Below are 19,010 nucleotides of genomic sequence, written 5' to 3' on the forward strand. Positions count from 1 at the left end.
CTCTGTTTTAACAGTGGAATGGCAGGATATAAACCCTCCTAATCAACCCATCAATATTCCATCAGTTGGTTTAAGGGGGGGTGACCTGAGCGCATGGAACCACTGTTGTTGCTTCTATGGATGTAAGGGAGTGAGGTAATGAAATGCAAATAGAAAAACTAAAGATAGTGATGATTTCCTAAATGCAATACCAAACCAACCACAACAAGATTCCTACGAGTAAGGCAGAAAACTCAGCATCCCACAACCAGTCAGGATTCCTAACCAAAAACCAAAACTAAAAAAATCCTGGCAGCCAGTCAGTCAAGGTCACATAAATCCCCATGAAGCACAACCTGACCCCCCGGGCTGCAGGTAGTGCAGAATGCTGTGGCACGATTGCTGACATGAGTGAGACCCTATCAGCACATAATACCTCTGCTCCGAAATCTGCATTGGTTGTCCATTTGCTACCAGGCCAAGTTGAAGGTGTGCTTTCCATGTTACAGGTGCCACATAGTACTTGTTCTGCTCTTGTAACAAATCAGTCCTTTAGTGTGGCAGCATCTAAGCTTTGGAACTCCCTGCCTACTGACATTAGGCAGATGCCTTCATTGTACTATTTTCAGCACCTGCTAAAAACATCTTTGTTTAGGCAAGCGTACTCAGGCATGTAGAAGCTACTATGTTTTTTAACTGTTTTTAACTCATTGTTGGTTTTATTATTTGGAATGTTTTTAAATACCTGTCCTTAACAGTTTTTGCCAGTAATTTTACTCTTTTAATTCCTTCCGTAAACTGCTTTGAGGTGTTTTACAATAAAGCGGTATATTGTTGTTGTTATGTGCCTTCAGGTCGATTACGACTTATGGTGACCCTATGAATCAGTGACCTCCAAGAGCATCTGTCATGGACCACCCTGTTCAGATCTTGTAAGTTCAGGTCTGTGGCTTCCTTTATGGAATCAATCCATCCCTAGAAACTCAATTTTTAAAAAAATGAAAACTGAGAGGGCACAGATTAAGGTGACTCACCTGGAGAGGACCCCAAAAATCCAGAGCCTCTGGGCAGAAACCAGAGACCTAGCAACTCTATTTCAAACCCATGAGATCCTTCTTAAGTGTTTATTGGTGTGTATGGAGACAGGGAGAAACCTCAGTTACATGATTTTTTGACAGCAGTTCAGGTGAGAGGCACAGGAGCTCTGAGGGAGCAAAATGATGGCAACTCAAGTACGCAGGAGGGAGCCAGGCCTGATTTCCCTTCTGTGTCTCCAGGTTATATTTTCACTTCCCCTCAGCCTCCCCCCCCTTCCTGGGGCCCTTCCCTCCATTTGCCCCCCTCCCCCTACCTCGTTGCCCTCAGCCACCATGTCCTTTTGTGACATCACAGGCAGTCCAGTTGCCAACAGTAACAGCACAACCTCCCTTGGCCTGACAATGATGACACCTCAGCAGCTATTTATTCATTTATTACTAAAATCTTTATAGCCCCATGTATACTTACGGCATCATGTATACTGATACCAGGGAGGGGCACACCATAACACTCAGGGATTTGATCTCCCATTGTTGTTGTTTTTAGATAGAATGGACACCACAGGCAAATGTATTAAAAAATATTTTATTTAGAAATAAAAGCTGGCTTCTTTAAGCCTTGCAGGCTTAAATGTATATTGATACCAAGGAGGGGCACGCCATAACACTCAGAGATTTGATCTTCCATTATCTGTTTTTGAAGAAAAGATACAACGGACAGAACAACAGATGTATTTAGAAAAGCATTTATTTAGAAATAAAAGCTGGCTTCTTTAAGCAGTCCTCTTCATTGTTTTCATGGGCGGTCTCTCCAAACCTCACCATCTTCGGAGACATCCCTGGAAGGAAAAAAACACAGAGACATGAGGGGGATGGCTACTATCCGACAGCCTAACTCAGGCACATCCACCGGTGTCCGCCTGGCAACTTCATCCGCTAACTTCCGCCTGCCAACTTCCATTGGTTTCATCTATTCATGAATATCCACCGGTTTTCTTTCACACGTCACACTTACACACACCACTCCCCTCGACCGCATCCGAAACCCCACTCACACACACAAACACACGGCCAGCCAACATCCATGAAGAACGCCAGCGACAACATCCGCCCCTCTCTCTCCCCCCCCCATCCATTCACATTCGTGCCCCAGCTTCAACCCACAAATATCCACCGCTTCTGTTGACGGGCCTCCGAAGGTGAATTCCAACCAGCTTCCTCCACAAACATCTGCCTGCTTCAGCCTTGCGGCATCCGCCAGCTTCCGAATGCGAAATCCACTGGCTTCCAACCACCAACATCTGCCAGCTTCTGCTAGGTCCATCGCTAGACATCAGCCAGCTTCAGATTGTGGATATCAGCCACCTTCAAGCCGCGATCCCGCTCAGCAAGTAAACTTGCCTCATTGTTGCTCCATGATGGCATTCCGCAGCCAGATGATCGCCTCCTTCCATTTGCCAGTTCGCCTCCTCCGAGTGAAAGAAGACCAGGCAAGGCTTTTCTCTCAGTCAACTGGCTTTCCACTTGGCCCACCTTTATATCCAGTCAGCGGCCATGTGCCTTTGTGACATCACAGGCAGTCTGCAGCCCATGGCAACAGCTGGGGAGGCCTCATAATCATCTCTTCACACACCTCACAATTGTGGGTGTAACTCAGCTGTGATTTATTTGATTGCTCTTTTAATATTAACAAGTTTTATAGCCCACCCTTCATCTGTACTGATACTGGGCTGGGGAAGATTGATCACTCCAAGGGTGGCCTTCCCTTGTGGGCAAATGTTCCAGGGACTACATGCCAGAGGTGGGCAGGGCCAGAGGCAAAAAGTAGGCATGGCCAAATGCAAATATGGGTGGACCAACGGCCGTGACTTCTCTTTGTACCTTCAGCTCCATTCCAGCTATGCAAAAATCAAAGGCTCCTGCACTTTCTCATTTCTCCAGTCCAGTTAAGTAATAGGCATCATCATAGTTCAAGGACACAAAAGCAGTTGAGGAGGGTTTGGAGCTGGGCCTGTGAGGGTCATGGCCTGGGAAAATTCCTGAGGGCCAGGCAGAATGTGTTGGAGGGCTGCTGAGATTCCCCCCACCTGCTGTAAAATAGTTTTTATATAAAATATATAAAACCATGAAAAGTCTTCGTGGTGCCAGCAAACTGATATTCTTTTAAGGAACTAAGAATTGCTGAAAAGGATTAAGGAAGCAAAGTCTGCACTTTGATTTCACTGGACCAGGTTCAAGGTTCCTCTGTTAATATACAAAGCCCTGAACAGCTTGGATCCAGCATGATGTATGAACTGCCTGAGCCCTTCATTCCCAGCTTCATGGCTGAGATCCTCCGGAGGAGCGCTGTTAGTTGTCCTCCATGTTAGAGGCCCAACTGGCCTCCTTGAGAAGTTGGGCATTTAGTGGTGCCAGTCTCATTCTATAGACCCACAGGGCCTTCGCCTCCCCTGGATTCAGCTTACAGTAGGGCCCCACTCATACAGCGGGTTACGTTCCGGACCCCCGCCATAAAGCGAAAACCGCTGAAAAGCAGAACTCTTTGAATAGAATGGTGCACGATTAGGGTTGCCATATTGCCCGGTTAGCCGGGTTTTACCCAGATTCTTTGCATGCCACCCGGCGCCCGGCTAGCCCCTTAGGTGGCCCGGATTCTCACCTTTAATTTTAAAAAAAATTAAGTTTCTAGGTGGTCCGGTTCTCGAGATATACATAAAAACGTCAGCCGCCCCCCCAACTGTTAAATCTTTCTTTAAACAGTACTAGCACTTCGTAGCTTTAACCCCGCCCATTCAGCATTGCAGCCAATCAGAAAAGCCAGGATTGTTTCAGTTTCATTGACCTGAGGCAGTGTCTAGAAAACAAAATGGTGGTTCCCCCCCCCCCCCTGTTTATCTGAAAATCTCATAAATTGGGTAAGTATATACATTTCAGTTTCTTTTCCTCTTGTGTGCAGGAGTCATATCTTGGGCAGTGTTTTGAAAACCTTCCCAATACTTGCTTTTTGTAAAAGCAATGCTAATCCCATATGTTGCTTATCACTTGAGGTTGCATTTCTGCCCCTGTTTGAGTAGGCCCCACTGAATACACTGGGACTTGCTTCTGAATAAATAAACCTAGGATTGCACTATAAATATCTTTACAGTTTGTGTAAATAATAAATATATTTGATAGTCATGCTTATATAAGTATTTCTTCATTTATCATATTTTTGGTTTTTGCTTATGAATCCTGACTGGTTGTGGGATGCTGAGTTTTCTGCCTTACTCACAGGAATCTTGTTGTGGTTGGTATGGTATTACATTTAGGAAAGCGATACTGCCTTTTGTGTTTTTTTTTCCTATTTGCATTTCACTTATCTTCAACCTCACACCGTTACAGCCATAGAAGCAACAGCAGTATATGCAAGATAATTAACTCCCATTAGTGATAAGAGCAAGATTTATAATTATTATTTCAATTAAAACAAGAGGCTTATCAATAGGACCAGATATTTATTTTGTTTCTGAGCCCAGGACTGGGTCTTTCATGATGCCCGGTGGGGGGGGGGGAGCAGGAGAGTAGTCAATAAGACAGACATCCTGGCATTGGTAATCTAATTAGCAAGGTATGTGTGGGGTTGTTGCACACTTCCAGGCCCAGTTTCATTTTGAGTATGGAGGTGGAACCTGTGTAGATGTGGTTGATCAAAGGGAGAAGAAATTTTGAGTTAAGCAAAGCTATGCTTTTATAAAACCTAAGAAACATACAGATACTTTGAATGTCTGAGTGCCTGAACCAGTGGAATACTGGAGGAACTTGTAAAACTTGCTGCAACAGTATTTAGAACTGAGCATGTGGCGTGAAAGACTCCTTTTCCTAACATTTTGGCTTATTTTTCTCCACCCACCACATCTCTGAAATATATCGTATATGGTTAACCGTGCTGCTGCCCTGACTTACTTTATGTTTGTTGCTATTTTGTGTTTTTATTATGTTTTTATATTGATTGTTTATTTTTATTGTTTTTATTATATTTGTAAGCTGCGCTGAGCTCTGTTTTTAACAGCAGAAGGGCAGGATATAAATCCTCTTAATCAATCAATAAATACTCCATAGTGTTGGAAACTAGAGTCTAGGCATTTAAGGCTGAAAATGTTGCTTTTAAAAAAAAGATTTCTCCCATCTTTCCCCAGTTTTTGGTGGTAATTCCTAGGCACAAAAACAAAACAACTGGACAATCCAAATATTAATACGCAAATAATTTCCATAGTATGCAAATAATTTACATAATATGCAAATTAGCCTGCTCGGATTTGTGGAACTGGAATATGGCAACCCTACATACAGGAAGTGGAAGGAAGGCCAGGCCACAGAGGAAGAGTACAGACAGGTAGAACAGAATTGCAGAGATGGTGTCAGGAAGGCTAAAGCTGAAAATGAGCTGAGGTTAGTGAGGGATCCTAAAAGCAACAAGAAAAGCTTTCTTCAGGTACATCCATGGTAAAAGACAGAGGAAGGAAATGATAGTTCAGCTACTCAGTGGGGACAGCAAAATGATAATGGATGATAAAGAAAAGGTAGAAGTGCACAATTTCTACTGTGGCTCAGTCTTCTCCCAAAAGAGGATCTATGACCCTCCTGGCAAATGGGAAGTACAAGGTGAAGGGGCAGGATTGCAGCTTGAGATTGATAGACAAATGCTCAAGGAATCCCTAATTACTTTAAATGAGTTCGAATCTCCAGGGCCCAATGAACTGCATCCTATAGTAATGAAGGAACTGGCCGAAGAACTCTTAGATCCAAGGCTGGTGCCAGGGGGTGGCCAGATTGGGCTCTGGCTGAGGGCCCTCCTTAGGGTGGGAGGGTAGCGCTTCCATTCTGTTATCCATGGCAGTGTCACCTCCCGACCCTGCCATGGATTATGCAGAGGGAGCTCCCAGTCACCTCCCCCCCCATACAGTCAGTGCAGGCTTCAATAAGGCTGCATGCATGCTTCACCTATCCCTCTCATCCCTGTGAATGCAGTGTGCGCTCTCCTACAGACTGCTCAAACGCTTCTTGTATATTTTGTAATAGTATGAACTATTGACAATAAATTAATAGTGTGTGTCTCTTTCTGTGTGAAAATTCTCCAAATGGCATCCACTCATACAATTAGATTTACTGTTTAAGGGAACTTCTCCCATATTGCCACCCTGGGCTCTAGGAGGAAGGGTGGGATATAAATTTAATAAAGAAAATAAAATGAATAAAAATATTTCTGGTTGAACACCAATGCTAGAAATTCCTACACAGATGGATGCTTACTGATGACAAGTGGGACCTGCAACAATATGTTGGATTGTGGATTGATTCTGTTTAGGATTCCAGACACTCCACTCCATTTCCCCTCACTGCCACCCAATTTTCTTGTCCCTCACCCCACCTGTAAGTCAGTGTTCCATACCCACTGGGAATGCTCAGTCCTCCTTGGGCTGTTTGTGGGGAAGGGTTCCCTTAAGGGGAGTTTTCCCTAAAGATTTTGTGTACTTTTGTAAGCATGCTGATAACTTCGTCTTGTGCATGAATGGTGCCGTTTTGGATATGTAAGGACTAACTCCCAAGGAACTGAGATAGCTATTTGTGTGTGATGATGTACATATAAATTAGCTGGTGTAAATTAATAACTAAATAACAGCCTTTGAATGAAATGCAAGCCCATATATGGATGGGCGACTACAAAGAGCCTGCTGGATCAGGCCAATGGCCAATCTAGTCCAGCATCCTGTTCTCACAGTGGCCAACTAGTTGACCATGGGGAAACCTGCAAGAGCACTCTCCCCTCCTGCACTTTCCAGCAACTGGTATTCAGAAGCATCCTACCTCTGCCTATGGAGGCAGAGCATAGCCATCATGGTTAGTAGCCATTGTAGCCTTTTCCTCCATGAGTTTGTGCAATCCTCCTTTAAAGCCATCCAAGTTAGTGGCATTCACTGCCTCTTGTGGGAGCAAATTTCATAGTTTAACTACATACTGTGTGAAGAAGTACTTTCTTTTGTCTGTCCTGAAATCTTCAGCTTCATTGGATGTCCATGAGTTTTAGTATTATGAGAGGAAAAACTTTTCTGTTTCTCCATGCCATGCATAATTGCGTACACTTCTATCATGTCACCTCTTACTTGCCTTTTATCTAAACTAAAAAGCCCCAAATATTGCAACTTTACTCACAAGGGAGTCGCTCCATCCTCTTGATCATTCTGGTTGCTGTTTTCTAAATCTTTTCCAGCTCTGCAATATTCTTTTTGAGATGAGGCGACCAGAGCTGTACACAGTATTCCAAATGCAGTCACATCATAGATTTATACAATGGCATTATGATATCAGCAGTTTTATTTTGAATACCTTTCCTAATGATCCCTAGCATGGTATTTGCCTTTTTTCACAGCCGCACACACTCTGTTGATGATTTCATTGAGTTGTCCACTACGACCCAAGGTTTCATTCCTGGACAGTCACCACCAGTTCAGACCCCATGAATGTATATGTGAAATTAGGATTATTTGCTCCAATATGCATACATTTCAATATGCATAAGTCCATGGAAACACCATGTATCCCACTCAATTTTGGGAAGAAGGGAAAAAATGGGACCTGAACAGAATCACTTCACACTGCAACATTTTGTTGTAGGTCCCACTTGAAAAAAAGGAAACAATAACATAGATATTGATATATTTCCCTTCTTAAATAGTGTAAAGTGGTTTTCATGAAGAGTTTAAGAATATGAGCTTCACTGGGATGGGCATAGGAAAGATGTTGACAGATATTTGGGCCTATTAAAATGGAAATCCATCATCACATTAAGAAAGCATCTTGGAAGACAGAGTAGCACCTCTTTAATCTTGCAAAATTGGTGAAGAAGTAAATTATTCACTACAGAAGCTGAAGTAACTGACATCTAAAAAAAAAGATGAGAAGCAAGGCATATATTTTTATGGAGAGGGGAGGAAATCAGGACTACAAAACCATCCTGAATCTGCCACTCCAATAATGCAAATATCTTGGAGAGAATAGCCTTCCTTTGAACTAAAAAGATACTTTATTGCTAATTTGGAAGCCGCAGATGTTAAGGTATTTTGAGATTGTTGGAAGTTGCAAATGGAGTCTAAAGCTCCCAAATGAAAAATGAAGATGCTACAATATTCTGGAAGATGCCTCAGCGCTGACCCGACGTCAAAAGATGGTCATGGGTTTCCAAAAGATTTAATTAGGTACTGAAGATCATGTTCTCAGGAGCTTCATGTTCCAGAAACACTTTCAAAAGCTCTGACAGATGTGCTTGAAATTAAAAAATAATTAAAGATGGCTTGCTTTCAAATTTTGACTTGACAAGTTCAAATATAAGCTAAGGAACATCTCCATGATAAGACTGCTTAAATAATTCTGTGTGGGTGCCCAGTGTTAAAGATCCAGGAACCCTGCAAGCATGATTGCATTTCATTGGAAAGCATGACAGAAAATTCAGTTGAAATGGTACTAGAACATAGCAGCTCCCAGTCTGAAAAAGTTATTTTGAGGTGAAACGAGTGGCATTTCTTGAAGCAGGCAGGCTACAGCAGCTTTGGGAATTTTCTGTCATTAGCTTTGACAATATCCCTCCTCTTCGTGAATATAAGATTAAAACAGTTCTCTTCATTCTTTACTTCATAGCACTGTCCTCTTTTCTTGAATCTTGTTTAAACTTCCACTTACTTAAAATGACCTCACCAGCTTGCCCTTGCCTGTCTTTCATCTTTTACCATCTCTGTACGTTCCCTCTACCAATGCACTGACATTTCTTGTTCTCCTCATCCCTCATCTCTTCACAGGTTCTTAACAAGAATGACCCATATATGAAAATTTTCATTTGGTTTAATAATTCAACTAGTTCTGGCCAACAATTGTGTTATGGTAACTTAACATCAAGGTATAAATCACAAAAATCAGAAGGATGTATTCAAAGGCCCAGTCCAATAACCCTTGTGCATGCAGCATCTCATACACTGACCTCTGAAAACTCACAAGGGTTTCTTGACTCACTTCAATGGAGAAGGCAACACTGTTTGTTTAAAGAGATGTATGTGTTTATATCCCCCTTTAGGATGCACACCTCAACATGGTGAGGGGGTTTGAGAGTGTTGAAGAAGCTGAGAGCAATGCTGTAAGGAGTCTAGACCAAGAAGCTAGACTCCTATCAGGGGCGCCCAAGGTGGAATGGTCAAAGCTGAGACACCAGACTAAGATGCATCCAAACTCAGAGGAAGGCAATGGTAAACCACCTCTGAATACCTCTTACCATGAAAACCCTATGAACAGAGTATCCAAAATGCAACACAAGTTAGTGCTGGAAGATGAGACCCCCCAGGTCAGAAGGCACTCACCGAGCTACTGGGGAAGAACAAAGGACTAGTACGAGTAGTGCTGTGACTAATGACACAGCTGGGTCAAAGCCGAAAGGAAGCCCAGAGGCTGATGCGCACAGATGCAAAACGAGAGTCCGGAGTTGTACGATGCACATAATAGGAACATGAAATGTGAGAAGCATGAACCCGGGAAAGTTAGAAATTGTCAAGCAAGAAATGGAACGTATCAACATTACAATACTTGGCGTGAGTGAATTAAAATGGACTGGAATGGGACATTTCCAATCAGGCAACTACAAAATATTTTATGCAGGAAATGAGAAATCAAGAAGAAACGGGGTTGCTTTAATAGTGAGAAGTGATGTAGCAAAAGTAATTAGGAGGTACTACGCAAGGTCTGAGCGAGTGATATTAATGAGATTAAATGGGTAACCTATTAACCTAACCATCATCCAAGTCTATGCTCCAACGGCAAGCTCAGAAGAAGAGGAATTGGAGAGATTTTACGCAGAAGTGCAGGAAGAAATTGATCACACACCAAAACAAGATGTGCTGATAATCATGGGGGACTGGGATGCAAAAGCAGGGAACAGAGAAGAACTAGGAATTGTGGGGAAATTGGGCCTAGGAGACAGAAATGAAGCAGGAGAAAGATGTATTGAATTCTGTGAAGCCAATCATTTGTTTCTTGCAAACACATTTTTTGAGCAACTGAAAAGATGACTGTACACGTGGACATCACCAAATGGTCAACATAGGAATCAAATTGATTATATAATTGGTAGCAGAAGCAGGAAAACGTCCATACTTTCTGCAAAAACAAGACCAAGAGCAGACTACAGTACAGATCATGAACTGGTTGTAAAGCTAAAGAACAACAACAAAGCAATCATAATGCCAAAATACAATTTAAATAACATCCCAGAAGAAAATAAAGATCAAATAAGGAACAGATTTGAGGCTTTAAACTTAGTTGACATAGAACCAGAAGATCTATGGAGTGAAGTCAGAGACATTATCAGGGAAGAATGCAAAAAGACAATACCTCTAGTTAAAAAGAGAGAAAGACCTTAATGGATGACTGAAGAAACTCTTAAAATGGTTAAAGAAAGAAGGAAGGCAAAAGCAGAAGGAGATAGAAACACGGTCAGAACCCTAAATGCAACAATACAGCAACTAGTACACAGGGACAAAGAGAACTATTACAATAGTTATTGTATAGAAATAGAAGAGGACAATAAAAAGGGAAGAACAGGAGCCCTATTCCAAAAGATTAGAGAAATTAAAGGGAAATTTAAACCAAGAGTAGGGATGTTGAATAATCAACACTGACTGACCGAGATGAAATAAAAGGAAGATGGAAGCAATACACTGAAGAACTCTATAAAAGAGATGCCAGGATGACAGATTCATTCATGAAGGAACCATATGATGAACAACCAGAAATTTTGGAATGTGAGGTGAAAGCTGACCTTAAAATACTTGGAAGAAACAAATCACCAGGAACAGATGGCATACCAATAGAGTTGCTACAAGCTACTGAGACTGAATCTGTCAACAAATATGGAAAACTAAACAATGGCCCACAGACAATAAGTGTTCAATATACATCCCAATTCCAAAGAAAGGGGATCCCAGGGAATGTAGTAATTATTGAACTATTGCGTTAATATCCCATGCAAGGAAAGTAATGCTCAAGATTCTACGACAAAGGCTCTTGCCATATACAATAGGGCCCCACTCATACAGCGGGTTACGTTCCAGACCTCCGCCTAAAATTGAAACCTGCTGAAAAGCGGAACGCCTTCAATAAAATGGTGCCTGATGCCCGAAAAACACCCTAAAAGTGGAATGCTGCAAAGCAGGCCACCAAAAAGCAGGGCCCTACTGTATGGAGCGAGAAATGCCAGATGTCCAAGCTGGATTTAGAAAAGCAAGAGGCACCAGAGATCATATTGCAAACATATGTTAGATAAAGGAATGGACCAAGGAATTTCAGAAGAAAATCACCCTGTGCTTTATAGATTACAGCAAAGCCTTTGACTGTGTAGATCATGAAAAACTATGGAATGCTTTAAAAGAAATGGGGGTGCCACAGCATCTGGTTGTCCAGATGTGCAACCTATACTCTGAACAAGAGGCTACTGTAAGGACAAAATATGGAGAAAGGGTGTGAGACGGGTGTATTTTATCACCCAATTTATTTAAACTATACGCAGAACATATCATACGGAAAGAGGGATTGGACCAAGATGAAGGAGGTGTGAAAGTTGGAGGGAAAAATATCAATAATTTAAGATATGCAGACAATACCATACTACTAGCAGAAATCAGTAATGATTTGAAACGAATGCTGATGAAAGTTAAAGAGGAAAGCGCAAAAGCAGGACTACAGCTGAACGTCAAAAAGACTAAAGTAACGACAACAGAAGATTTATGTAACTTTAAAGTTGACAATGTGGACATGGAACTTGTCAAGGATTATCAATACCTTGGCACAGTCATTAACCAAATTGGAGACAATAGTCAAGAAATCAGAAGAAGGCTAGGACTGGGGAGGGCAGCTGTGAGACACCTAGAAAAGGTCCTCAAATGCAAAGATGTATCACTGAACACTAAAGTCAGGATCATTCAGTCCATGGTATTCCCGATCTCTATGTATGGATGTGAAAGTTGGACTGTAAAAAAAGTGGATAAGAGAAAAATCAACTCATTTGAAATGTGGTGTTGGAGGAGAGCTTTGCGGATACCATGGACCGTGAAAAAGACAAATAGGGTGTTAGAACAAATTAAACCAGAACTAACACTAGAACCTAAAAAGATGAAACTGAGGTTATCCTACTTTGGACATATAATGAGAAGACACGATTCATTAGAAAAGACAATAATGCTGGGGAAAACAGAAAGGAGTAGAAAAAGAGGAAGGCCAAACAAGAGATGGATTGATTCCATCAGGGAAGCCACAGACTTGAACTTACAAGATCTGAACACGGTGGTTCACGACAGATGCTGTTGGAGGTTGCTAATTCATAGGGTCGCCATAAGTCGTAGTCGACTTAAAGGCACATAACAACAACAACAACAAATGTGTTTATATATGTATAGACCTGGTCTTTTAATTGTAATGAATGGAGAATACCATGTGCATTGCAAATGACCTTCATGTGTGTATCGCAGATCACAAGGTGCTCTGGATTGAATCATATATTTTTGCTTTGGTTGCACAGAAAATCAACCTATATTTAACCTTGGACGCTAGAAGGAATCTAACAAATTAAGGCTGCAGTGCAACTGTACTTTGTAAGAAGTTACATCCTACTGGAATTCAGTGGAAATTAGTTGTAATTTAACATCCTAATTTAGGATTAGGTTGCTGAGCAAATAAAATTAAAATACACATCTTGTAATTACAAATCTCATTAATCTTGTATGCTCTAATATTTTTTGTGTGCTGCACAGTTCACATTGTTCACATTTGTGAATTCAGATTCCGGTCCTTCTTTGAATTTGTTTCAGCTCTAGTTAGTCTTTCCTCAACTCTAGTGTTCAATCTGAGAAATAATAGGTTACATTTTTATTCCACCCTTCCACCAAAAAGCTCAGAGTGCACAAAGCCACTCCTGCCACCACAAACTATAACATTTTATCTTCAGAACAAGCCTGTGAGGCAGACTAGGGCGAGATGTAATGATGGGCCATTCCTGGTCAGGTACTCTAACAATTTGAGAGTCTAAGTGCTATAACATGTTGTGTTGCTCTTTTCCCTGTTTAAAACAATATAATAACTCCTGCTTAATATATTTTTTAAAAACTATACCTAAAGTTGCCAAATGCTTATCCAGCAACAAGAGTTCCTATTCCTTTTATTACTTTTGAAGCAGAAGCCACTTTCCCTTGGAATGTGTGTCTCCTCAGGGCCAAACTACACATGGGATTGCATTCAACATAGTGCTGAGTAAAATGTTCCATTAGTGCAAGGATTTTTCCCTCTCCTCCCTAAATCTGTCCTGATAGTTACCCCAACCCTCCAGAACAGATTTGGGGATGGTGTGGGGCATAAGCAGAGGAGAGGAGAAGGGGGAAATCCCTTTGCACTAGCTGAAGTTGTTCTGCTAATGCAAGAATTTAATTGAACACCACCCATGAAAGAGAGTCAGTGTGGTGTAGTGGTTAAGGTGTTGGACTACGACCTGGGAGACCAGGGTTTGAATCCCCACACAGCCATGAAGCTGACTGGGTGACCTTGGGCCAGTCACTGTCTCTCAGCCTCAGAGGAAGGCAATGGCAAACCCCCTCTGAATACCGCTTACCATGAAAACCCTATTCATAGGATCGCCATAAGTCAGAATCAACTTGAAGGCAGTCCATTTCCATTTTACCACCCATGATGTTTATAATGTAGTTTGCCCTTGAGTACAAGCTTTTTCTTCACAGATTGCCACCTCAGGCCCTGATTGACCCTGCACTTTATTTATTTATTTATTTTTTCTGTAGGTGGAAGTTATAGAATCATAGAAGAGTAGAGCTGGAAGCTGTTTTGACTAGAGATGGGGAAGAAATTAGCTAAAGTCAAACTGGGAATCAGACTATCCGTCAGTCAGTTCACATGTTTGTTGTCTTTGCAGATTGCTCTTTTTTGGTATGAGCTTCTGTGGCTTTTACCAATACGGTAATACCTCAGTTAAGACTTCTAGGGGAAAAAAGCTCCTTTTAAGGTGAAACTGACCAGGTTTGCTTTGCTATGGGTAAACCTTCAAGCCTATGCTTTTGCTTTAAGGTGAAACTGATGAGCCTGTATCTTTGCTTTGCATTAAATAGGTCTCTTGCTTTCTCCCAAGGCTGGAGAGGGAAGGATCCAATTTGATTCATGGGAGGAGGAGGGGAGGGGGAAGGAAGAGGAGTGGATGGTGCTGGGTGGGCACCCTTTAAAGCCCTCTGTTGAAGCTGCCCCCAACATCTATGAGTGGGTGTAGAAAGCTATCCCCATTCTTTCAATTTTATTCCTACCTCTGGTACCAAACTTTCTGTTAAAGAAGTAATGTCCAGGAACGCATCTACTTTGTTAACTGTGGTATCACTGTACCATTTTTTTTTTAAAAAAAGAAGCACTGAAAAAAGCGACATTGTTATCTATGATATCTTCAATCTAAACAGCTGAAACATATATTCCCTTTAACTTCTATGTCAATGAAGTGATATTGTAGCCACTGATGTTCATTGTTTGGTTCTTAACCTGTTCCCTCCATTTTGTGTCTTTTTAAAAAAACTTAAGCAGGCACAGCAAAACAGTCATTTATACAGGCACAGCACATGTTAGATATGTCTGCTCAAAAGATGCTTCAAGTATTAGCACAAGTTCTGTTTCTTTAAGTAATATATTTAGTCTGATAGGGAAGTAATATATAAGTAAAAGTGCCCCATGATATTCTGATTAGCAAGCTAGCTAACTGTGGGCTGGATGGAACAACTATCAGGTGGATCCACAGTTGGCTGCAGAATCATACTCAAAGAGTGCTTATCAATAGTTCCTTCTCAAACTGGGCAGAAGTAACAAGTGGGGTATCCCAGAGCTCGGTCCTGGGCCCAGTGCTGTTCAACATTTTAATTAATGATTTGGATGAGGAGGTACAGAGTATGCCTATCAAATTTGCAGATGATACAAAATTGGGGGGCAAAGCTAATACCAAGGAAGACAGAAACAAAATTCAAAGGGACCTTGATAGGCTGGAGCATTGGGCTGAAAACAACAGAATGCAATTCGACAGGGATAAACGCAAAGTTCTACACCTAGGAAAAAGAAACCAAATGTACAGTTATAAGATGGGGGATACTTGGCTCAGCAGTACGACATGTGAGAAGGATCTTGGAATTGTCGTTGATCACAAGCTGAATATGAGCCAACAGTGTGATGCGGCTGCAAAAAAGGCAAATGCTATATTAGGCTGCATTAACAGAAGTATGGTTTCCAAATCGCGTGAAGTATTAGTTCCCCTCTATTCAGCACTGGTTAGGCCTCATCTTGAGTATTGCATCCAGTTCTGGTCTCTGTACTAACACAAACTGTAACTAGGTGCCAGTTTGAAGAAATGACAACTGAACCAGCATTCCTTACCCCTAAAATGTACAAATTAAAGTCACAACTAAGGTTTTTTAAAGTGTGAGTTTTGAATGTGCTTTCTTTTGTAGAACAAAAAGAAAAGCTTAAGGAGTTCACCAAGACCCCAGCAATTTTCAAGTGTTTTGCAAAAAGAAAAAAGTTTTAAAACTGCTGTCATAGTGTTTTTGTGACTAAATATTCTGCTCTTTGTATACCATCCCTGCCTAAGATAGGATACATGATCATCTTCCATCTGGAAACCTATGTCCTCACTGTGGGAGGCTGTGTGGATCCAGAATTGGCCTCCACAGTTACTTACGGACCCACTGTTAAAGACCTTATCTTGGAAGACAATCTTACTCGGCCACGAGTAATCGCCAATGATAATGAACAACTGCAATTATTAATTTAGACAAAGGAAATGGTCTGAAGTTCCTAAAGAGCATTTTATGCACCCATGTTCATCCATATGGACACAGATGCAGGTTGCTTCCTTCCCATGCATTGATTCAGTGACATGAACAGGAATGCCACTACATATAAGAAAGCTTTACTGAACATTCCTTGCCAATGAATCTGTACTGCACTTAAAAGAGCTGAGTACTGCATTTTAGTTAGAATTTTTACTTCGTTCCATTGAGGAGCAAAGAACTGGGATAAGGGGTTGGTTTCCTGATGGTTTATCCTTAATTTCCAAAAGCACCAAAATTTAGGTTAGAGTATAATCTCAATTGGAGAAAATGCCGAAGAACTGAGAAATCTTACAAGACTTCCAGATACTACGTGAGACAAGGACTAACCCATCTCCAAATTCTTAACGCATTTTCTAGTCTCATATATGAGAGATCCATTTACATGACTGTTGAAACTTGCTCTGTAACTTTGGAGCCAGAGCCAGAAAGACACAGTAATGACACTGAATGGGTAATTAGCATCTATTAAAATAGTATACTAACTAGGGCGTTGTCAAGGTGCTAGCATCTGGTTGAGCCACCTGGAGGGATTTGGCTTCATAACAAAGAATCCAAGATGGATGGTGCCTCTGCAAAGCTTTTTTTTATAAATCACTATCAAAGGAGAAAGAGCAAACACTGAGTTTCATATTCTGCACCGTCATATTTAAAAGCCAAGTAGCTGATAGTTCATACAGTTTGGCTCCCCCTTAGGAAAAAAAAGCCTGCTACTAGAAATATAATTTCAGGATAACTGGGAGAAGGCCTCTACTTTTCACTAGACTTCTATTTTCTTCTTGTTTTCAAAGGACTACAAGGACTCTCTTAGCATGAGGTGTCACTCGCTGTAGGGATACAAGTAAGATGAAAAGGAGCCAGTCTGGCTTCTCTTTGCTGCACATACAGAGCAGACATTCCTTACTGATCCTCCTCTTCAAATTGAGGATGAATGGCATTTTCTGGTATTCTGCTCAGAAAAGGAGAGCTGATCACTGCCTTCTGAAGGCAGCATTTAACACCTATCCAGTAGGTGAAAAATGCAGCATTCCAAAAGGATTAGCATGGCACTCGTGGCATAAATCCTGTGTCAGGAGGAACCACTGAAGAACTCTGAGTTTCAGTGGTGAACATAACTGTTTGAATGACTAAATGCTGAATTCTCTGAAGCAAATTTGTACTAAGCATCCCTTTCTCTAAGTTGCACCCTCCTTCACAGGAGACAGGCTTGAGAAAAGGAAATACTAAGAAAAGTTTCCACCAGATTAGGAGCACAGCTCCCTCTACCTCTTTGGCCATGGAGTCTCCTATCACACCTATTGATACAGCGCCTTACATGTAACTCATCTATTGTGACATGAACTTTTGTAGGCTATAGCAGGGATACACAGAGGGTAGACTGGGATCTAATGGTAGATCTGCCAAATGAGTTGAAACAGATCAGCAAGGAGTCGCTCTTCTGACTCCCACTTGTTTAACAACAGCAACAAATAAAACTCCCCCCCCTTCTCATTAGGCTGCAGAGATAAAGACTGTTGGGGCGCGGGGAGACAAAAACCAGAGTGTTTGGTGAGTTCAGTTCTGGTACTGAGCAGGAACTCAAAGGCCCTCAGTTCCTTAAATCTAAGTCAGCATGCTGCCCCTCCCAACTTACAACTTGCACTTAGCTCAGCTGCTGGATGAGGAGGAGGAGGAGATCCCACAAGCCTGAAGTCTGCTCAGTCCTGGACTACAGCCTACTTCATCACATGCATGAATGGCCTAGTTGGTTTATGTATAGTGAGGAAGAAATAGTTTACAGAGGGAGACTTAGGGGCATGCTAGATGTTGCACACACCTGCTTGCAATAAGTCTGACAACCCTTCTTAAACTGGACACACTGCTTCAGGAGGAAGAAATCTGAATGTAAGGGTAGAGACAGACTTACTGTTGTGCCGGTTCCAGTGCATCTGCACCTGCTTTCTGAAAACGGGCACATGACGTTAATCAAACTGCACCCCTTTTTACTTTAAAACTCTGGTCTGATCAGCTCATTTTTTAAAAAAATTCAACTTCAGATTTCTCAACTGATTGGTAGATGAACTCGTTTGCCTTCCAGGTGTGGTCAGTGGAAACACTTTGCTGCAAGCTCAGGCAGAAATGGTGATTGGCCCAACACCTTGCTCTGGGCAGTCCTGAAAGGTCTGAAGTCAGCAGTGGGGAAGGGAGGTGCAGCCAGCAGAGGGCAGAGCTGCTTCAGAACACATCCAGAAAAACTATTCTGGCTACTTTTGAAGTGGCTAGTGTGCCCATAGCCTAAGAGACAGCAGGTGGTGGGAGGTGACTGGATGGCTTACCTTTTCCCTATTCGGAATCTCACCCAAGTTTTTTTTTTTACTCTTCCAAGTTTTCAAACATGTTTATGGATATCTGTGTGTAACCTGTACGTTAGCCCTGAGTCTCCCTGTGTAAAACTATTTCTCCATCAAGTTAGCTCATTCCTAGTTCGGTATACTGCCACAACTGCTATGTAGGTAGATTTGTAGTGGCAACATTTATTATGAGCCTGAAGCGATCACTCGAGTGTATTTAGAATAGTCAACAGTGGACCGCACTTCTTTTGTTTAGGTCTATGATAACCAGCTAAGCAGGAAAAAATATTATTATTTTGTTATTTTTATTAAGTGGTTTACACCAAAAGGTGTGGTTATCCTATAGATACAGCTACGAGTAAACATACAAGAAAAACCTATCTATGCACCCAATTCTAGACAATTCTAGGGCTGTAAATGTCCTAAACGTAGGATGGCCAGTTATGTATCACCAAAAGATTCTCAAAGGCAGAATCACCTAAAGCTTGAATGAAGACTAGAGAAAGAAAGGCATAAAGCATAAATGTATGTTCTGAGAGGCCCAAGTATTACAGCAGATAAAGGACACAGAATTTCATTTTTATGACAATTTGTTTCTTGGATGTTTAGATTTTTGGTCTCTTGGTTGTTTAGAGTTTTGGTCTTTCATCTGAAAAGAAATACATTTGCTTTGGATATTGGTTTTTATTGTCTATCAATTCTGCTTCTTGTGAGATTTTTTTAAAAAAATGAAA

This window comes from Rhineura floridana, chromosome 2 (genome assembly GCF_030035675.1).
Source record: "Rhineura floridana isolate rRhiFlo1 chromosome 2, rRhiFlo1.hap2, whole genome shotgun sequence".
Taxonomy (NCBI): domain Eukaryota; kingdom Metazoa; phylum Chordata; class Lepidosauria; order Squamata; family Rhineuridae; genus Rhineura; species Rhineura floridana.